Source organism: Zalophus californianus, chromosome 3 (assembly GCF_009762305.2).
Source record: "Zalophus californianus isolate mZalCal1 chromosome 3, mZalCal1.pri.v2, whole genome shotgun sequence".
Classification (NCBI taxonomy): domain Eukaryota; kingdom Metazoa; phylum Chordata; class Mammalia; order Carnivora; family Otariidae; genus Zalophus; species Zalophus californianus.
Window position 1 is genome coordinate 145,172,809 of NC_045597.1, and position 18,345 is coordinate 145,191,153.

General features: G+C 41.0%; 1 pseudogene; it reads left to right on the forward strand.

Moving 5' to 3' along the window:
- Positions 1-13,117: 13,117 nt before the first annotated feature.
- Positions 13,118-15,768, forward strand: LOC113920242 (annotated as a pseudogene).
- The last annotated feature ends 2,577 nt before the right edge of the window (positions 15,769-18,345 follow it).

An 18,345-nucleotide genomic window follows, 5' to 3' on the forward strand; every position in this document is an offset into this window, starting at 1 on the left:
ATGTATTACTTTATAAATGGAAAAATATTTAAGTGGATGAAACAAGGAGAAAACAGCATCTCTAGACCAATAAGAGACTATGCCATATTCACTCTACAAGCAAAATATTATTATGCAAATCTCCATGTGATTATACTTTTTAAGCCCCAATTCTACCCATGCTGTCTCATGCCCTGTGAGCTTTGTCGCAGGGAGAGCCATACCTTCTGTGGGAACGTGGCCAGGCTATGTGGGAACAAAGTCACAGCCACCACCTGGTCCCCAGGCCAGGGACACCTGCATGGGCAGCTTTTGATTTCCTAGGATCTCTGGATGGTTATGTGACTTTTCATAAAAATTCTAGGACACTGAGCCACCTATCATCTGAAACATGATAAAAAAGCATTTAATGGTTGTTTTAATGCATTCTAAATTCATCTGGGAAACATCTGCTGATTTTTGAAGTGAAGATGAACCTAATTCCACACTGTACTTTTATATGGCAAGCAAAATGGGAGCCAATCCATCAACCCAGGTCCTGATGGCTGGGTAGTAGGGGGAATAGGAAAATGTGTTTTGGCATTCAATTCTTTCTTGTTTTATCCACCTAGGACTGCCTCCCCAGTTTAATAACAAAGAAGGAAATGTGGTCACCTCCACCAGGGAATATCACTTTAGAGTCAAATAATAATATCTTCTGCAGAATGCTGGCTCTTAAGAAGAATGCTTTAAAGAAATAAATATAAAAATGTTCTCTTTAAACTATGGAAGATTAGGATTCAACTTGATACATGACAGAAGGCCTAGATGTTGTTCATGAAAAATATAGGAAGGAACAATTACTGAATCCATTTTTTGCATTATTTAAGTTACAGTATCCCTAGTGAACAGCACATAGAGTGTAAATGTATATATACTAAAGGGTTCAGTGCAATGGTCTCACAGAAAAAAATTCTTGTTTATTCCTTAATTTTCTTGAATTTGGTTTGTGGGCTTTCCCCCCTTTTTTATGAGGCCCTCCCTAATTTATTCATAATGCATGTAGCCACAAGGTAGCTTTTCCTTCAGCATTCAGGAGAAAGGAGTCTCCCTCAAGGCTGAATCCTCTGGCTAATATTCTGGCAGTTTCTGGTATTTGCAGTCTATCCTCTGATTCACAAAATGTCTCACTATGATTGTAGCCACAATCACAACATTCAGAGCAAGGATCATGAACAAAAACAGATGCAGAAGGTTGATTCTGAGTTTCTTCTGCATTCCCTTCACTTCAATCCCTTTTCAGATGAATGGGTTCTATGATTAATCTTCCATTTGTATGAAGAAATGTTTCTTTTCCTTCTAGACACAGCCTGGGTTACAGTGAGACTGATGGTCACTAATATCACAGATCAAAACCTTACACTGGAGATACAGGGAGCACAGGTCTCTCAAGACTTTAAAGACATTAAACTAGAATCTTCAATAGTGTTGAGATAAGGGATACACCTTATAAGTCTCATCTTTATTATATCTACTCTTGAACAGGTGATAGGTTGGAGATGCAAAGTCAAACATGGGAGATGTGCTACAGGTATTAAAAAACACCACTAAATTTGGATCTGAGGTGCGTAGACTGACTTGAGCAAAAAGAGTTTGGTTCAAATGCACATAATATGGTGACCCCCAGGATAGGTTTTTCAAATAAACTGGATTTTGAAAACTAAGATCGTGTCTTGTTTTCTTTCTTTTTTTAAAAGTTACCTTTTTGGTAACAGTAATCAAAGAATAACTACTCTGAATTTCTCTTAAAATGGCAGAAGAGGGGCACCTGGGTGGCTCAGTTGGTTAAGCAACTGCCTTCGGCTCATGTCATGATCCTGGAGTCCCAGAATGGAGTCCCACATTGGGCTCCCTGCTCAGCAGGGAGTCTGCTTCTCCTTCTGACCCTCCTCCCTCTCATGCTCTCTCTCTCTCTCTCTCTCTCTCTCTCTAATAAATAAATAAATAAAGCTTAAAAAAATAAATAAATAAAATGGCAGAAGAAAGACTCATAAATTAAAGACTCCTTGAAAAAAAATACTGAGCCAATAAACCATACTCTTGAAATATTCCTAGGTTTTAAGTCACGTAACTTTTTTCTACTCAAACTAATAAGATACAATATATCATTGTTGGTCTAATTTGCTCATGGGAAATCTCATTACACGTAAGCTTTCACAGACTCTGTGTCAAATGCCTCTTTTCTCTTCATTTCAATATCACAGTTGATTATGTGCTACCTACCGGGCAGACACCGGCTGCAATTACAAAGAGGTGGCAAATATACAAAACAGGTTATTATGCAGCAGAGACTATTCAGTAGTACATAACTTACAATGTGACTTACTTGTTTCCCCTACAAAGTTACATGACTTGCAAACACCATAAAATACTTCACTTCCAGTCATAAAGGGGGGGATTTATTGTATATTTCCTGTTTCAGCGGCGATCTCGTTATAGCTCCCACAGGTAGACAAAACACAAGAGAATTTTAGCTTCCTTTAATAATTGCGCAAACGTGAACGGAACTAATATAGAAGGAAATAGGAACAGGCTGTAAGTACACTGTATCCACTGGGTGTTTGGGAATCTCTGGTTTGTATTTCTAAGTCGATATTTAATCATTTTGTCTTTTTAAAAAAATTTTAATTGTGAGGTTTCTCTCCCTAGGAAAACAAATCAACTAGCTTGTTAAATTTTACATAGTAGATTCGACTATATCATCAAAGCTAGATTTCCTAGGCCACGTTTTGGATCCTTTCCTCAGCAGTGCACACTTGCTTCTTATAAAATGATAAATAATAATAAAAATCATTTTCCCAAGCACCTCAGTCTAAAGTTACAGCTGTATTTGGTTACTCTTTGGATGGGAAATAGGCCGGTTGCTTTTCTTCTTGGCCGGCAAGCCTTGCTCCTGAATCCTTTCCACACATACTCCTCGTATTTCAAAGAGAGCTCCCACTGGGAGGCTGGAAGACCTGACCGTGAGAGAAGGAAGTTATGCTAATTTCCCACCCCAAAGACACCAGTGAGCATTTCAAAGCCTTGCAGCTTAGGAGGGGAAAAAAGGCTTCATTCTGGATCAATTCAAAGTTGATGTCACTTGCAGGTTTTCAGGCTCTGCCATCTCGTCCCTCCTTCCCCTCCTGCTTAGCCCAAGAAATCATGACGCTGCTTGAGGCTGAATGGGACAAGGTGTCCTCACGGGAGCCTGGGCTCTGCGCTAATTGAATACATGGATGGCTGTGTTTCTGGCCACAGAACAGCCAGGACTCTGTGTTTGGGGGATCTCATGGCCCCTGAAATGTTCGGGCCACAACCATCTGTGTAGCTTCTCTGACATTCAGGAGTACTTTGCTTCTCAGACTTGAAAGATTCCAGAAGAAAGGAGCAGGGAGCTCTGGAAAATGAAACAATTTAAAAAATTTTTACACATCTGCTGACAGAAAAATAACAGACTCTCACCTTTTTTGGTTGAGGAATTTCTTTTTTTTTTAAAGATTTTATTTATTTATTTGACACAGAGAGAGAGAGACACAGCGAGAGCAGGAACACAAGCAGGGGAGAGGGTCAGAGGGAGAAGCAGGCTTCCCGCCGAGCAGGGAGCCCGATGCGGGGCTCGATACCAAGACCCTGGGACCATGACCTGAAGCCGGAGGCAGACGCTTAACGACTGAGCCACCCAGGCGCCCCTGGTTGAGGAATTTCTAATGGAGAAATCTTTCAAGAAGAAATGATACATATTAAAAGAAAATTTTCAAGAAGAAATACAGTCCAATGCAAGCATCCATTCAACGAATATTTTATATATGTCCAGTGACATAATTCTTAACCTTTCCCCCACCCTCTTTGAAAATCTAAGGAACAATATGAACTATGGCCCCAGGAGAAAGAATACACATATGTCAGTACAAAGCCTAGGTCACAAGCCTCCTGCAGGAGAGCCCAGAGGCCTCCCCACTTCCAGTTAAGAGCCCAGGTTTCCAGGTTTCAGTGGGGGCAGGTGGAGGGGTACTTGGTCTGCTCCTCACCAGGGCACCGACAGCTTTCACGGGGCCCAAGGAGCACCCAGAAAGCCCCGCAGTCCCTGCAGTCCCTGTAGGTGAAATTGCCAAGCAGCATCATGGGGAAATGTCCTGCACACCCGCTTGTGCTGACCCAGGGAAGTCCGAGAATAAAGGTTTTTTTGGAAGAAGAAACCTTACCCTGGGCTGGGACTCAGGAGTTCTGACAGGTTTTTAAAGTTGCTGCTCCTATTTATGTGTTGCCTCTAGAGCTCAGATCTTCTTGTGTAAAATGGAAGAAGTGACGAGTACGAAACCAGAGGTCCCCTCTATAGCCATAAATTTGGTGAACAAATTAGCTATTCAGACCATCACCAGGGCACACGTCTTGTCTCTTTACCAGTTGCTAGCTGTGTCACTGGGCGGACAATCGGAACCTGCTTCCTTACCTGTCTACTACACATGAGACAGACTACTCTAGGAATCTCCTGTGAAAGAAATCATACAATATCTATCCCTTCATGACTGGTTCATTTCACTTAGCATAATGTCTTCAAGGTTCATCCATGTTGTAGCATGTTTGTTTATCCATTCCTCTGTTGATGAACACTTGGGCTTATTGCCTTTTCTTACATATAAGTTGCTGTTTTGTCTGTTTAAGTGAAATATAACTCTTAATGCCAAATTTTCTCTGAGAATATATTAATGTCCCAGAGCATCAGAATACAAATTAATTTGACTAGAAACAGAGAGTTTTCAATGCTCCATTTTGAATTTGATTGGGGGTGCTAAGTATAAAGGATGGAACCCACACTGAGATGAGATTCAAAATGAGATTTTTGGTTACTCCCAAGAAAAACACTTTCCTCAGTTCCATTCCCAGCAATTGATGTATATAAAGGCAAAGTAGCTTTCTGGTCAAAGACAACAAATTCTGTCATGTTTGGTGCTCAGACATATCTAAACATGCCTATTGGCCTACAGGTGGAGTGGGAGAAGGGATTCCGTGAAGACTAAAATACAAAAGGAAACTATAGAGTTCCAAAGAGAAAGTTTGTTCTAAGGAATTCAGTCACTAGGCCCTAGAATTAAGGACAAATAATGGTTTGTGCAAAGATGTGGTAGATAGTTCTTTAACCGGTCCAAATTCAACTACCCTGGTAGTCCAGAGGTGCCCTAGAAGCCAAAAGGTCTCTGAATGCAAACTCAAAGAGCTGCCTTACTAAACTCTCCATTTGGGGTCCACATAACCCTACTGTAGGACAGCCCTAGCCACTTCGGCACCATCCTGAGCCGAGCATCACCCAGGGGAAGGGTGAGGTTCTGCTCATTACACAGGAGACTAGCCAGCTGTCCCAGCACTAGTGAGGGTACTTGGTACAGGTCTGTAGCTCAATGGTGAGGGGAGCAGACAACTCAGAGCAGCCCATTCGAGCCTCAGTTTTTGCGTGAGAGCCGGTATGATTGCATCTGTGGCCAGGTAAATATGCCATACCTTACAAAGGCAGAAGGGAATATCTTTCAGAGGTTTGGAGGTCAGGGTGAGTACATGAAGGGAAATGGTGATTAGAATTTAGGCATGGATGTTGATGTGTCCTCGTATGCACACACAACATTTGGAGCCTTGGGAAATTTGGGTTATGGTTCCTTGGCAAAGAAGGTGCTTTCCTCCACTTGACTGCAAAGGAGAATCTCAGATCTAGGAGAGCTCCAGACCAATCAGGCTTCAGAAACTAGATAGACTGTGTTGTGAGGACTGTGGCTGGGTTCCAGCCGTTGGCCCCAGGAACGCCAATGGCTTTGGTTTCGTTCATTGATATCAAAGCGCCGTAGCAGTTCACTAATTTTGAACAGTGAGCAGAAAACATTTTGCGAGTAGTTTTAGTGGAAAGGTATAGATAAATCAATGTTTCAGATAAAAACCTTGGGTTTCTAAAGTGAAGAAACCCAGTGAGAAGAATCTTTTGTCAGGTTTCTTCGTCTTCGCCAGAGGACTGGGCCAAGAGTCAGAAGGATAGGTTTGGGTCACCCATGCCCCACATGTTAGTCATTTGCCTAATTCAGTGACTCTCAGAATTCTCACTGAGAACTCAGAATAATTCCTGCTCACCCTATTTAGAGTACTGCTGTGCACATCAAATGAGACAATGAGTGTAAATGAACAACCATGAAGTTAGTCCACAGTTTGTGGGAAGGGATCCTCACATCCTCAGAGGTAACACATCCTCAAACACATTTTTTTTTCTAGGACATCCCTGGCAATCCAATCCCATTTCCTCATTCTTCATTTTGAGGAGGGGGTGAACAGACATTGAGAGCATCTGAATTTGTTGGTCATCTTCAGAGGTTACTGATAAGGAGGTATAAGTATTTATAAGTATTGCGTAATTATAAGTATTGCTAAGTATTTATAAATTTAAGACTTAATCTGAATTTATGTCCTGAGCATCTGAATTTGTTGGTCATCTTCAGAGGTTACTGATAAGGAGGTATAAGTATTTATAAGTATTGTGTAATTATAAGTATTGCTAAGTATTTATAAATTTAAGACTTAATCTGAATTTATGTCCTAAAGGCCCAAAGTTACACCCAACATATCAGGCCAAGGAAGACATATCTTTAATTTGGTTCAGGCAGACGCCATTGCAAGAAGGAATTTGTTGATACTGTCACATTGAAAATTACTTAAATTTATCAAACACTTGCTTTGTATTCATCCACTTTGTAACATTTCTGTAAAGTAAAATTCGTCATATTTGTGAATGAGAATTTTACCAGAATAAGTAAATTAAGCAATATGTGAAAGTTGACCATTTTTGCGCTACGATATACCAACATCATCTACTATATTTGTGTAATATTTAACTATGTTCAAAGGAATTTCATGTACAGTTTTATGTTGCATATTGGAAAGCTTACATTTGGAGTTCAAATGATTCCCTTCCCACTCCATAGCTGTGAAACCTCTTCCTGTTGACTCCCCTACAGCAAGTATAGATCTTTGTTACATCAACATTGCAGGGGCATAAATTGTACAAACAAGTCCAGTCCAGGGGCATAAATTTTACAAACAAGTCGTGTACATTATAAATGTACAAAGAGAGCTTATTTGACCACTATATGGGTTTAGCAGTCACAATCCTCAAGGTTGCAAGAACAAAAAAGGACAACTTTGATTTAAGCAAAGGGGGGATTTAGTGAAAGGATATTGACTAGCATGGCACTGAACAGACAGGGAAGTTAGAAACCAGACTTGAACACCGGGCAACCAGAGCCATCCAAACCAAGCCATAGAAATGATCCAGAGAGAACCCTACTGACACTCCCTGGAACAATAAACAATACAGCTTGCCAGAGCTGAACACTGGGCACCACTGTTAATAATGCTGTCTCTACCAGCCCGGGTAATAGGATGAGGGTATGGCCGGCTCCACCACCAGCAAGGGTTCTTTGTATCCTTACCGTCTTGCATCACTAACCCCCAATTCAAATCCAGAGTAGTTGCTTCTGACTAGATGAACCTGAGTCACATATCCCACAAAAAGCACAAGGGAGGCTAGGAGAATGGACCTCTAGGGTAGGAAGTAGGCTCTGCACCCCACCAAGCCTTAGGCAATGGAGAATTCAAATACGTAGGAAAAGGGTGAATTCATAGACCAGCCCAGAATACAGAAATAAACTGATAAATTCATGACTTTATTAATTTATTTAGTTAATATATTTTATATAATCTGTTATAAACAGACAAACCTAAAAAAATTGAAACCTAAAATCTTAATCCATGGAAACATAAGTGAAATCAATATTCTGATACTTTAAACCTCAAAATGTTAGGTCATCAATGGAGTGGCCATCATTATGATTTAGAACCAGCAGAGTCCCTTGTTTTGATATTTCTTTTTGTCTCCCTCAGCTCTTTGAACATTTATGCTGAATAACACCTACTTTTTCATTTGGAGCACAGACGGCCGTTGATGGAGATTTTTCTTCAATGGCAGGAGTGACATCACCAAAATGGTGACAGATGAATCCTAGCCTCATTCCCCCACAAAGAGCAACAATTGGACAGCTATCCAAAAACCAAACAACGCTGGGAGAGCCCTGGAGTGAACTTGAAGTTAAGCAGCTCAGTGAAACAAAAAATCCGAGAATAACCACATGAGAAGAGAAGGAAGACAGCTTCATTGTGCCTGCATCAAGCCATCTTCCCGGCCAGCACTGCTCAGTGTAAGGAAAGCACTTCCCATCTAGAAAGAGTTCCCTCACCAGGAAATGAAGAGCAGGGTGCGTGACCAGCTTCCCCAGCCTCAGGGCTCCTCATGGAAGTTGCACGTCAGTTTCACTCCATCCAGAGAATGGCAAGGCAGAAACACAGAGACAGCCGGGACCCAGGAGGAAGAGCCAGGGATTCCAACACAGCCACGCAGCAGGCCAGTCATGGTCCACAGTGAGCTGCTCTGTGGACAAACCCAGAAGATTCTTTTTTTAAAGATTTTATTTATTTACTTGAGAGAGAGAATGAGAGAGAGCACGAGAGGGAAGAGGGTCAGAGGGAGAGGCAGACTCCCCGCTGAGCAGGGAGCCCGATGCGGGACTCGATCCCGGGACTCCAGGATCATGACCTGAGCCGAAGGCAGTCGCTCAACCAACTGAGCCACCCAGGCGCCCCCAAACCCAGAAGATTCTGAAGAAAGTGATGCCAGCACAGCCACTGCAGACCCTCTGCTCATTTCACCTCCGCTCCTTGCATTTGCTGACACCAGCCTCCTGCGGCCATCCCTGCTGCCTCCTCCCTCACCCACACCAGAGCCCGGGAATGGCACTAGCAGCCCAGACTTGCATGGCTGCATGAGCGCGAGATGCCGGCATCAATTCCTGCAGCTGAGCTCCATCACCTAGCAGGCACGGGGGCCAGCCCCTCCAGCCGTGTATTTGTGGGCTGGCCGCCAACCTGACACCCACTGCCAGCCTCCACTGCGGTGGAGAGCATGCCAGCCCCAGGGCCCCCACAGCTGTGAATGAGCCTCTAGTCAGCCTGGCCCTTACTGACGACCCCGGCCCCCATCACTACGTGTGTGTCTGCATTTGGTCCCAGCCACTATGCAGGCGCCTGCTGCCAGCTCCGTAGCCAAGTGCGTGCACCTCAGTGGCTCCAGGCTCCATCACTACCTGCCCTGGTCAGTAGCTGCTAGACCTGGAGGCACTGCTAAGGATCCCAACAGCCCTTACAGCCACTATATTCCCCACCCAGTGCTGACCAAGGACCACATGGGTGTTCATGCTGTCTACTCGGGCAGCCCAAGCCAAGAGACATCATGCACTCCCGTACCCATTGCTGCCACACACCCCACACCTGGTGCCCTGGACGACTAGACCCAGGGTCACAGCACATTGTGTTTCATGACTAAAGTCAATCCATAAAGTCCAGAAGAGGTGACTGGTTCTGCAAATGCACAGACACTCAAGGCTATGGGGTTCATGAAGAATCAGTGAATCATGACTACACCAAAGGAATATAATAAACCTTCAGTAACTGTCTTCAAGGAAATGGAGATCTAGGAATTGTCTCACAAAGGATTTAAATAATTGTTCTAAAGATGCTCAGAGAGCTGCAAGAGAACACAGATAAATAATATGACAATATCAGGAAAACAAATACAAGAACAAAATGAGGTCAACAAAGAAACAGAAAACATAGAAATAAACCAAACGAAATGTTGGAGCTTAAGAATAATACAATGATTGAACTGAAGAATTCAATAGAAAACTTCAGTAACAGACTTGACCATGCAGGAGAATCAGTGAGCCAGAAGACAGACCAAATGGAATTATCTAGTCAGAAGACCAAAAAGAAAAAGGAATGAAGAAAGCTGACAGCACTTATGGGACACCAGTAAGAGAAACAGCATATACAACTGGAGTCCCAGAAGGAGAAGAGAGAGAGAATGGGGTAGAAAGCTTATTTAAAGAAATAATAGCTGAGAACTTTCCCAGTCTAGGGAAAGATTTGGACATTCGAGTTCATGAAGCTAATAGGTCACCCTAAAATTTCAATCTAAAATAATCTTCTCCAAGACGCATTACAATAAAATTGTCTAAAATCAAAGACAAAAAGAGAGTTTTAAAAGCAGAAAGAGGAAAAAAAATTCTCTCATATGAGGAACTCCCATAAGGCTAACATCAGATTTCTCAGCAGAGACCTTGCAGGCCAGAAGAGAATAGAATGATATAATTACAGTGCTGAAAGAAACAAGCTCCCAACTAAGAATACTTTACCCAGCAAAGTTGTACTTAGGAAATGAAGATGAAATAAAGATTTTTCTCTAGCAAACAAAAGCCCAGGGAGTTCATCACCAGTAGAGCTGCCTTATAAGAAATGCTGAAAGGTGGGGGCGCCTGGGTGGCTCAGTTGGTTAAGCAACTGCCTTCAGCTCAGGTCATGATCTCAGGGTCCTGGGATGGAGCCCCGCATCAGGCTCCCTGCTCAGCGGGAAGCCTGCTTCTCCCTCTGACCCTCCCCCTGCTTGTGTTCCCTCTCTCGCTGTCTCTCTCTGTCTGTCAATTAAATAAATAAATAAAATCTTAAAAAAAAAAAAAAGAAATGCTGAAAGGTGTTCTTCAAGCTGAAATAAAAGGATGCTAATTAGAAACACAAAAATATATGAAAATGTACAACACACTAGTTAAAGTAAGCATGGTCAGATTCGGAACACTCTAACACTGTAATATTGTGGTATGTTAACTCCTTAACTCTAGGATAAAGGTTAAAGGAACAATGCATTAAAAAATCCAGGTTACAGGGATGTCTGGATGGCTCAGTTGGTTAAGCGTCTGCCTTTGGCTCAGGTCATGATCCCAGGGTCCTGGGATCGAGTACCACATCAGGCTCCCTGCTCAGCGGGGAGTCTGCCTCTCTCTCTCCCTCTGCCTGCCACTCCCCCAGCTTGTGCTGTCTCTCTTTCTGTGTCAAATAAATAAATAAGATCTTAAAAAAAAATCTAGGTTACAATAATTTGTTAATGGATACACAATATAAAAAGATGAAAATTATGACCAAAAAAGAGTAAAAAGGTAAAGCTTTTGTAGCAATCAAAGTTAACTTATCAGTGTAGAATAGATTGTTATATCTCTACGATGTTTTATGTAAGCCACATGATAACCATAAAATGAAAACTTACAGTACATTCATAGAAGGTGAAGAGAAGGGAATCAAAGCATAGCACTATGGAAAATCATCAATTTACATGTGGTATTTGTGTGGGGGTGGGGGGTGGAGGAGATGTACACACACACACAGAATATTATTCAGCCCCGAGACAGGAAATTCTGCCCTTTATGTCAACATGGATGAAACTTGAGGGCATTATGCTAAGTGAATGAATATGTCGGACAAAGACAGACAAATACAGTATGATATGACTTATATGTGGAATCTAAAAAAAGCCAACTCATGGCAACAGGGTAGAATGGTGGTAACCAGGGGAGGGAGGGTGGGGGAAATGGGGAGAGGTTGGTCAAAGGGTACAAACTTCCAGTCATAAGATGAATAAGTTCTGGGGATCAAATGGACAGCCTAGTGCTTATAGTTAGCACCACTCTATCAGATACTGGAAAGTTGCTATGAGAGTAGATCTTAAATGTTCTCACCACAAAAAGGAAATGGTAATCATGTGACTCGATGGCCATGTTAGCTAAAGCTATGGTTGTAATCACTGTGCATTATGTAAGTGTATCAAGATTACACATTGTACACCTTAAACTCACATAATGTTATATGTCAACTATATCTCAAAAGAGTTGTAGTCGGGGTGTAGGGGTACAGACTTCACGGGAAAAACCCCACATATTTCAGAGGAGCTTTCCCTCATGCACTCTTCTATACCTGCCTCGACAAGTTTGAGATGGTTTGACTTTTTTCATTTTAAGTTTTTCATGATTTTATTAGAAAGCCATAACTGCATTGGAACCTTACTGATATCCTACTTCAGGATGCCTTTTGCATTATTCATGCATTTTTCACAATAGACTCTTCATGCCTTTGAATTCTTTTAGTTGGAGTAGGAAATGCAAACAAATCAGCAAATGGACTTAGCCCTTAAAAGTTTACGTCCAGCTGAGTAGTTACAATATCAGTTACATCATAAAAAATTCCTTTTACCTAAAAAAGTGCTAAAGCTCAGAGGGTTGCAGTACTATTTCTCAGCTTAGGACAGACTGGGGTGGGAACAGGTGGAGAATGTAGATCTCTTTTAAATATCTTTGGATGTTAGCAAAAATCTAGGGGGTCTTGATATGAGAAAAATATGCATTTGTCTTTAAGGCGATATGTTGCATGTTACGTATTAATAAATTGGCTTCAACAAAAACTTTTTTTATCTATTGTTAAAATTGACCAACTATAAAACAGCTACCACAGTTCCGTTCTTGTCAGTGACAAAAGGATTTCCAAATCTTTTCCACTATCAAGTCAACAAAGATCAAAAAGTTTTCACATGTGATCTCTACATGCCAATAAGATAAAAGCGCTATCCTTTACTACATTATAATAATTCTATTGTGCAATACTCTTTTCCAATGACCTGTAAATAGTACATATTTGAGGAAGGCATTTTTTTCAGTTAAAGAAACAAAGTATGAGTTAGGAAAGGTACATTTGACAAATCAATGATCTATTCTATAAACTAAGATGCCTTTTCCCCATTCTGTAAACTTCAGAACTGCAAATGCTTGGCCAATTAGACATAACAGAGACAGACCTTGAATGTTACAGTGCAACTTGACAACATGATTTATTGTCCCTTTGTCATTGAAATAAATAATATATATGCTCTAACATTTATAGCTTTTCACTTATTTTGTTATGCATGCCCTGCACCAAATTAAAATATATGCACTAGCACAATATTGTAGTCAGATTTCAAAAAGAAAGAAAGGGAGGAAATAAGGAAGAAAAGGAGGGAGAAGGAGAAGGAAAAAAAAAATCCAGCCAAAGTTGAATTCTAATTAAGTACAATTTATTTATTTTTTTGCTAATGATATCGTACCAATTTTCTAATGCATTCACAGATCCATTGGTCATGAGAAATAACATTGAAACTTTTACCTGAGCCTCTGTTTGTTTTTGACACTACAATGTTGAACAGTCATTATTTGTTTAATATTTGCCTCCTGCATCGATGATGAGGGTTGATTAACACTTGTGTTACTGTCAAGACCAAATATGTAAAATCTGTCTCCTCCATGTAAACTCCATGACGTCAGGAATCATATCTGCTTCCTGTACACACCAAGCATTTAGGACACAATGCCCTGTACATTTATTCCTTCAACAAATATTTATCAAGGACCTTCTCTGCACTGGGAAGTTGTAAGAAATATAAATCTAGTCAAATCAATTCAAGTAAAAAAAAAGAGAGAGAGAGAGAGAGAGTCTGGATGTTTTCTCACCTTCATCCTGTCATGTTTCTTTGATTTCTTGTGGGCATCCATGCCATCCCTTTCACCTGATCAGTTTTTTCTGGTTCTCTCCTCCCTCATAACCTGGGAGCATAGGAAACCCAGAAGTGGCTGCTCCAATCTCTACTCCATGAGGGTGCCACTTAAGTAGCCACTACAACCTTCAGCCCTGCTTCTAATTTGTGAGAAAAATATGGTAAAAACAACCCACCATTTTCAAGTCATCAGACTACCTCCCCACGAATTCAGTTTCCTCTCTCATTTAATCAGTTGTAGCCAGCAAGAAGACATATCAGGATCAGAGTGTATAATCGCAGAAGGAGCCTCCATTAGGAGTCTTTCTCTTTAGATAAAGCTGTACAGAGTGCAGAAAACCTAGATAAGTCTAGTTAAATTGTATCTTTACTTAAGATAGTTTTGTTTTTACTATTCTGCCCCAAGGATCTGGCACATAGCAGGTATTTAAAAAAATATTTGTTGCGGGAAGGCAGCACACACGCAAGTACACGCATTGCAGGAGAAGAGGGAAGCCTGATGACTGGGAAATTTGAATACCACAGTAGGATGGGGTGTGACCTCATAGAGACTAACATCTTGGAGCCTTTGAAAGATCTAGGTTACAAGGGTCCATTGTTGGAAGATGGTGCTCTGTCTCAGGCAGTCTCTGCTGGAGCCAGTTCCTCCAAGTTTACTGAACTCTGTGCTTGGCTGGTGTCTGAATTAAGAGTGTTCTATAAACTAGAGGAAAATGTGCAAGCAACTAATAGCCCAAGTGAAGCTGAAGAATTCCAGCTTGAGATGAGTGGGCTACTAGGGGAGATGAACAGTCCATATCTTTCATTGACATCTGGGGATGTGACCACGTGCCTTCACATTCAGAACTGCCTCCTTTTGCTCACATTCTTCATCTCAGAACTAGAAGCTGCCAGAATGCTCCTCCAAAGAAAGGTCAAGAAGGAGGTGGTAGTGAGGTCTTTCAAGAGTTGAAAGGCATATGTATTGCTCTAGGAATGTTCAAACCTCCAGCCAATATAACTATGTTCCAGTTCTTCAGCAGGATTGAAAAAAAAAATTAAAGGAGACATTAGCAAAAGTTCCACTTAACCATGTGGAAAGCCTTTATGGAAGAAGCCAATGGGACCAGCCCACTGGGCAAAGAAAGAAGCAATTCACCAAGCCATAGCCAATGAATATGAAGTTCTGAGAAAGTTGCTATTAAAATGTTTGGATGTTACTGTCCAGTCTTTTGGTTGGTCTGACAGAGCTAAGAGTCAGACAGAAAAAATAGCAAATAACAAAAAAATAGAACGCTCAGTCCTATCTCCTAAAAGTACTATTTCCTTTCCCACCTTTCAGCTACAAGACAAGACTTGCCAAAGATTTTAAGGACAAGCAATAGCTCTATAAAAGAAAAGACTGCCTGTGCCATCAATAAGGTGTTGATGGGCAGGGTGCCTGACGGAGGAAGTAGACCGAGTGAAAACTGAACCTCCACCTCCAGAGATGCTACCACGGCAGAAAATGTAAGATGGCCCCAGCAGCAAACAGGAGGCAGAGAAGGAGGGAGAGGTGGTTATGAACATTCTTCATATGGAGGACAAGGAGGTCATGAAAAGGAGGAGGGAGAGGTGGACATGGTGGCTACAACCATGGTACTGAGCAGGGAGGAAGAGGAAATAAACATCAAGGAGGCTGGATGGATGGAGGGAGTGGAGGAGAAGGTGGTGGCTACCAAGATGGTGGTTATCGAGATTTGGGTTTCCTGCTAGGTGGCTATCATGGTGATGGTAGCTATCAAGGTGGTGGTCATGGTGACTTCCAAACATATATATACATATGTATACATATATATGTATATAGGGAGTGAATACCAGGGTGGTGGATATCAGCAGAACAGTAGGTACCAAGATGGTGGGCACCATTGTGATTGAGGCAGTGGCTGTGGAGGGAGGGGTGGTTGCAGTGGCCAAGGTGGATGTGGAGGCCAGGAAGGAGGTTGGGGAGGAAGGGGAGCAGGAATTATCACCAAGGGGGACAATTTGAATAGCACTTCCAGCATGGAGGTTATCAGTATAATCATTTTGGATTTGGATAGGGAAGACATTTTCCTAGTTGAGGCTACAGAACTTTATATTTTGCTGGAGCTCAAGTAATGGAAACTTAGTTTCAGAATGTTGAGTCCAACATCAATTTTTAATTACTATGAGACCATAGGTGGCAGGCAGATTCCTGCTTGGCATAAGTACTTGTAGGTCTTCATTTAATTGTTTTTGTTTATTTTTTTAAGGACTTACACAATGCAGTTTATTTGAGAAACACATACATCTCTCCTTTGTATGAAGAATTTTTTAAAAGGTAATTAAAATTGCCTTTAATTGACCAGTCAACTAATTCCACAGTCAGAACATGCATAGTTTTTTGGGAATAAATTACTTGAATAAATAGTTTAAATAAGCGGTTTTGAAAATGAGGATTCTCCTAGAATTTTTTAGATTTACAACTAAGAAACCTCCCTCATATTATGAATCCATTTTAATGTGTTTTCCTTTAAGTATTCTAATGCCTATTTTCCAAGCACTGTTCTGCCCTGGTTGGCTTTTTATCCAGAGTTTATGCCACATTTACTTCATGATAGAACTTTTAGGTCAGTTCCTATGAAATGAGCTCTTCTGCAGATGCACATTCAGTAGCCTCATCCTTTTGATGGAATACTGTACCATATGCTCAACTCTGAAAACCTTGAACATGGCCAACATCCGCAAAGATTAAAAAAGCAAACTAAGTTGTGAACCTATAGTAGTACATGCAGGCATTTATATGGTATAGCAATTCAAACCGACCTGCAACCATACAAAACAAGTTCTTCCTTAAACCCTATTTTTACTTGAAATCTGTTAGAAGAAACAGCAAACTGAAATTTGTTTTATGTACGAGTTATTACCACTGGCTCAGCAAATACAAGTTAGTTTGCTGTGGGCAGACTTTTTTGGTAATGGAAGAAATGCGCTACCAAGTAAGAGGACAAATTTTCGCTTGGTGCAGGAGGCCCTTTATTATTGCTGCAGAAAACAAAAGCCTGGCTGAGTTGATGTGTTACATTCTCCTTTACTGAAATCTACATGAAGCTTCTTGCTGGGTTTTGTAGACCTAAACATTGTCAAGCTGTGAAAGAAAATGCCTGGAGGTATGCTTTGTGTAAAAGGTGAACAATAAAGTAACTATCTTTATGTTCTCTCAAAAAAAAAAAAAAATTGTTGAGAGATACCTGGCTGGTTCAGTCAAAGGAGCATGTGAATCTTGATCCCAGGGTCATGATTTCAAGCCTCCTGTTGGGTAGAGAGATTACTTAAAAATAAATAAATAAAAATAAACTTAAAAAAATATTTGTTGCACTGATGCTAGGATGTGATATATTACAGTAGTCCTCCCCTATCTGCAGTTTTACTTTCTGTGGTTTCAGTTGCCTACGGTCAACTTCTGTGGTCGAGAAGCATCTGATCCTCCTTGTGACATATGGTCAGAAAGCCAATATTAGCCTAAGGCTGTCATAACACCTACAAAATCACAAGAAGGGTAAATCTAGTAGAATAAGATATTTGGAGAGAGAGAAAGACCACCATTCACATAACTTTCATTACAGTATATTCTTATAATTGTTCTATTTTATTAGTTATTGTTGTTAATCCCTTACTGTCCCTAATTTTTAAATTAAACTTTATCACAGGTATGTATATATAGGAAACATACTATATATAGGGTTTGGTGCTGTCCACAGTTTCATACACCGACTGGGAGCTCTGGAGTGTGTCCCCTGCAGATAAAGGAGGGGCTACTGTATTTCTTTTAAGAGTCACATTTTTATGGGATGGGAAAGGAAAGTGGAGGGAGATAAAGTAATATTGCTGAGGTTTTGGACTCTGGAAAGATATATAATGCTCCCAGGATAAGTAGAATTAAGCTGGAAATTTATAGTTCACTTTCCTATTCAAGCATGGCTTTTAAAATGAAAACTCTTATCAAATCAATCTTTTAAAGGGGCACCTGGGTGGCTCAGTTGGTTAATCATCTGCCTTCGGCTCAGGTCATGATCCCAGGATCCTGGGATGGAGCCACATGTCAGGCTCCCTGCTCAGCGGGGAGTCTGCTCTCTCTCTCTCCCTCTGGCCCTCCCCCACTCATGCTCCCTCTCTCAAATAAATAAATAAAATTTATTTTATTTATAAATAAATAAAATTTTAAAAAACTCCATCTTCTAAAAATCAGTTAAAACAGAAAACGGAGAGATTCTAAGTATATCATTTCTCAGAAACTCGTTGCCCGTTGTAACGATCCTTGAGGACATGCCACATTCTAAAAATGCCACAATACTGTATTTTCTCCTTTTCTGATTCCCTTTAGAACTTAAGTTATTTAGAATGAAGAGTTCTATTATTAATTTCAAGATTAAATAATTAAGGAAACACTCTCTAATAAATTTCCCCTCAGAAAGTATGCTGTGAGGTGGAAAAGCCTGATGGCTAGACAAACATTACAGAAATCCAGTGGTAGAGATGCCCTTTGCTTCAATGTTAGGAGCAAGCAATTAGTTTCTCTTTGTTCTTATGGAAGGGCCAGCCCCTCTAGTGCTCAGAGGAACATTTATTAGCCTTTCCCTCCCTTCACTTCAAATAAATCAAATTTTGTAAAGGGTGATAAAGCCAAGACCAGATGTGATCATTGAAGCTGGGAATCCAAGCATGCCAGTCATTAGAACATGTCGTGAGCACCTCTACCTGGGTGTTCTCCCCAGGAATACAGGTACTCTCGAGGTCTTCTCCCTTTCACACAGAGAGGCAGTCAAACTCAATCTGAGGATTTACCATCTGTGCACACCTCAACTTCAAAAGAT